We start from the raw sequence: 4,691 nt of genomic DNA, 5'->3' as shown, positions 1-4,691 counted from the left end.
GCACCTATGGTCAACTAATCTATGACAAACAAGGCAAGGATATACAATGGAGAAAAGACAGTCTCTTCAATAAGTGGTGCTGGGAAAACTGGACAGCTACATGTAAAAGAATGAAATTAGAACACTCCCTAACACCATACACAAAAATAAACTCAAAATGGATTCGAGACCTAAATGTAAGACTGGACACTATAAAACTCTTAGAGGAAAACATAGGAAGAACACTCTTTGACATAAACCACAGCAAGATCCTTTTTGACCCACCTCCTAGAGAAATGGAAATAAGAACAAAAATAAACAAATGGGACCTAAAGAAACTATAAATAAAACGAAAAGACAACCCTCAGAATGGGAGAAAATATTTGGAAATGAATCAATGGACAAAGGATTAATCTCCAAAATATATAAAAAGCTCATGCAGCTCAATATTAAAAAAACAAACAACCCAATCCAAAAATGGGCAGAAGACCTAAATAGACATTTCTCCAAAGAAGACATAAAGATGGCCAAGAAGCACATGAAAAGCTGCTCAACATCACTAATTATAAGAAAAATGCAAATCAAAACTACAATGAGGTATCACCTCACACCAGTCAGAATGGCCATCATCAAAAAATCTACAAACAACAAATGCTGGAGAGGGTGTGGAGAAAAGGGAACCCTCTTGCACTGTTGGTGGGAATGTAAATTGATACAGCCACTACGGAGAAGAGTATGGAGGTTCCTTAAAAAACTAAAAATAGAATTACCATATGACCCAGCAATCCCACTATTGGGCATATACCCAGAGAAAACCATAATTCAAAAAGACACATGCACCCCAATGTTCTTTGCAGCACTATTTACAATAGCTATGTCATTGAAGCAACCTAAATTCCCATGGACAGACAAATGGATAAAGAAGGTGTGGTACATATATACAATGGAATATTACTCAGGCATAAAAAGAACAAAATTGGGGCATTTGTAGAGACGTGGATGGACCTAGAGAGTGTCATACAGAGTGAAGTAAGTCAGACAGAGGAAAAACAAATATTGTATATTATTTTATTTTATTTTATTTATTGTTTTTGGCTGCGTTGGGTCTTTGCTGCTGTGCATGGGCTTTCTCTAGTTGTGGGGAGCAGGGGCTACTATTTGTTGCAGTGCGTGGGCTTCTCATTGCGGTGGCTTCTCTTGTTGTGGAGCACTGGCTCTAGGCGCACGAGCTTCTCCTGGGCTCTAGTGTGCAGGCTCAGTAGTTGTGGCACACGGGCTTAGTTGCTCCACGGCATATGGGATCTTCCCGGACCAGGGCTTGAACCCGTGTCCCCTGCATTGACAGGCAGATTCTTAACCACTGCACCACAAGGGAAGCCCCAAATATCGTATATTAACACATATATGAGGAATCTAGAAAAATGGTACAGATGAACCGGTTTGTAAGGCAGAAATAGAGACACCGATGTAGAGAACAAAGGTATGGACACCAAGGGGGGAAAGTGGGGGGTGCGGATGAATTGGGAGATTGGGATTGACATATATACACTAATATGTATAAAATATTGGATATCTAATAAGAACCTGGTGGCGCAGTGGTTAAGAATCCACCTGCCATCTGCATAGCACAGGGAGATCAGCTCAGTGCTTGGTGACCACCTAGAGGGGTGGGATAGGGAGGGTGGGAGGGAGATGCAAGAGGGAGGAGATATGGGGATATATATATATATATATATATATATATATATATATATATATAGCTGATTCACTTTGTTATACAGCAGAAACTAACAGAACATTGTAAAGCAATTATACTTCAATAAAGATGTAAAAAATAATAATTAAAACAAAAAAAAGAATCCGCCTGCCAAAGCAGGGGACACGGCTTCGATCCCTGGCTCAGGAAGATCCCACACACCACGGAGCAACTAAGCCAGTGTACCACAACTACTGAGCCTGCGCTCTAGAGCCCATGAGCCACTACTGAAGCCCGCACGACTGGAGCCCGTGCTCTGCAACAAGAGAAGCCACTGCAGTGAGAAGCCCGTGCACCGCAACGAAGAGTAGCCCCTGCTCACTGCAACTAGAGAAAGCCCACGCACAGCAACCAAGACCCAACGCAGCCAAAAATAAATAAATAAATTAATTAATTAAAAAAAATTTTCCTGGGATGATAAAATATAGATACCAGGCCCCCTTCCAAGATCTAGTTTGGAGAAGATTGGCATCTTTAGGGATATCTGTCTTCCCATCCATGAATGTAGTATATCTTTCCTTTATTTAGGTGTTGTTTAATATCTCCTTACATTTCATGTGCATCTTTTGTCAGGTTTATTCCTAGCTACCTTATATTTTTTGGTTGCTAATTAAAATCATAAAATGAAAATATTAGAATGAAAGATTTCAGATACACAATAAGCTATAAAGCAAATATAATGAATAACTGTCTGCAGTTGATGCATCAGTCATGTCCTGTCAAAAGAAAACAATAAAAGTTATTTTCACAGAAAAAATTTAATATAAAGAATAGGGGACTTCCCTGGCGGTCCAGTGGTTAAGACTTCGCCTTCCAATGCAGGGGGAATGGGTTCAACCCCTTGTCGAGGAGCTGAGATCCCACATGCTTCACGGCCTAAAAACCAAAACATAAAACAGAAGCAGTATTGTAACAAATTCAGTAAAGACTTTAAAAATGGTCAACATCAAAAAAAAAATCATTATAATATAAAGAATGGTTAACCCATGTATTGGAGAGCTGAAAAGGCAAAAAGGGAACCACCCTAAGGTAGCAATTGCTAGAAACAGCTATGGCTTCTAGAACTGGAGGGAGAAACGGAGAGAGGTTGTTATTATTAAGACTGACAAAAACAACAGGGATTTACTGTAGAGCACAGGGAACTATATTCAATATTTTGAATTCATGGTAATAAACCATAATGGGAAAGAATTGGAAAAAAAGAATTTAGATATATACATATATATGTATAACCGAATCACTTTGCTCTACACCTGAAACTAACACAATATTGTAAATCAACTATAGTCCAATAAAAATTTTTTAAAGCTCATTTTGGCTTCCTTGTTTCTCTGTCTTGGATTTCTGCTATGCTTATTATTCTTTCCTTCTAATTCCTTTATCTTTGCTTATTATGAAATCTTTTTTATTGATTTTCCTTATTTTTTCTGCATACGTCAAACACAAATTTCTGAAAACACAGACGGAAGAAAAGAGTTAAAGAAAGGCATAACGGCCAGTAATATTTTAGTGTAAGCATAATTTTGGTGTAAGCACTTTTCTATGCACATACATGCCCAACGCACACACAGACATTTCTTTTTGGAAGAAAAAGTGTAATATTAAATATAGTTTTGTAGTTGTCTTTTACCTTTCACTTGATATTATGTTGTGAACCGTGTCTCGTGTCAAATGCAGAGCTCCGACGTTTTCTTAAGCAGTCAACAAAATCCTTTACCCCAAAGAAATCACACGCAGAGTCTCGAGGAGCAGAAGAGATGTAGTCAGGGTCCCGGGAAGCGGGCTTCGGCCGGCCGAGGTCGGGCAAGAATCTCGGGGGGGGGGCGGGACTCAGCGTTCATTTGCATAACCGGGATCAAATGCAAACAATATATTTTCAAGTTAAAGCCATAGATTTCCTTTAAACCTATTATTTCAAAGAATGAGACTTCAGTCACTTAACTGGAAAAAAGTGTTGCAAGTTCTTGACCCGAGCTTACGTTCGCCCTCACTGTACAAGGGGGTACGATCTCCTTAGCATTGTCTCTGCAGGCGGCCAGAGATATCCATCCTTTTGCTCCTCGTTAGGGGGCTTGAGTCTCTTGTTTTCTCCTTAAGGTTTGCCTGAGGAGAGAGGGGAGGTTCGGCACCACGTGCAATTTTTGGAGGCCTTGTGTTAGTGAACAAGGCTGAGATGTGTGTGGAAAAAAAATAGACTTACCAAAGAAGGAGCTTAACTGCGCTTGTGCCTCATGGCTTTTTACACTCCGGGAGATGTTGTTTTTCCGTGGCGTGTGGGAGGTTTTGTGTAATGTTTGGGAAGGTTATTTTTCTAACCCTGCCGTGTTCCTGCTGGTTTGCGTGGTGTTTAATCTTCATAGTCTGACTTTTCACCCAGGTTCGCTTTCTTCCCGTGGAAGCTTAGGTAAATAACGTGAGTTCGTTCTTTGTTTTCCTATCGTCTTCGCGCAGGTGAAATGTTTGCCCAGACTCATACGTGTTCTCGCGTTACTTTGTGGAGCTGTTGTTTGGTGTGCTTCTCGGCTCATCACGTGCTGTTGTTTTTCCGTTTCAGGTTGCTAGACGTTCGGCTGGAGTGCAGCCTGAGGCCCTCAGCACCCTCTTAGGGATGTTCTTGCACGTCGCACCTCCTTGGACGTGGCACGTAGCCCTCGAATTGATCTTCCGTTTTACCGAAACGCTGGTAATTTTCTTCCCGAGTCCTCATATCATTTCGGAGTCCGTAGGAGAAGAATTGATCAAAGTATATATTTCACTTTCCGTTTCTGTAATGCCAATTTTTGTTTTTTTGTCCAGAGAGATTGTACCAGTGTCCACAGGCCAGCACTATATCCACATTACGTTGTTTCACATGCTGAGCAAGTCTTGCTGTTTTCAGGCTTTTACAATTAAAAAAAAAAAATTATTTATTTACTTTTGGCTGTGTTGGGTTTTCGTTGCGGTGCGCGGTCTTCTC

The 4,691-nt window shown here is 40.5% G+C and overlaps 1 long non-coding RNA gene across 1 annotated transcript; it reads right to left on the bottom strand.

The window, feature by feature from the left end:
- Positions 1–2,486: 2,486 nt before the first annotated feature.
- Positions 2,487–4,169, bottom strand: LOC132357798 (uncharacterized). The gene is made up of 3 exons (XR_009500308.1): positions 3,936–4,169; positions 3,366–3,838; positions 2,487–2,611 (listed from the first exon to the last, which is right to left on the bottom strand). It is a non-coding gene; the product is annotated as an uncharacterized LOC132357798 (long non-coding RNA).
- Positions 4,170–4,691: the final 522 nt, after the last annotated feature.

This window comes from Balaenoptera ricei, chromosome X (assembly GCF_028023285.1).
Source record: "Balaenoptera ricei isolate mBalRic1 chromosome X, mBalRic1.hap2, whole genome shotgun sequence".
Taxonomy (NCBI): domain Eukaryota; kingdom Metazoa; phylum Chordata; class Mammalia; order Artiodactyla; family Balaenopteridae; genus Balaenoptera; species Balaenoptera ricei.
The sequence above is the reverse complement of the archived record's forward strand: the minus strand, read 5'-3'. Positions and strand labels throughout refer to the sequence as shown.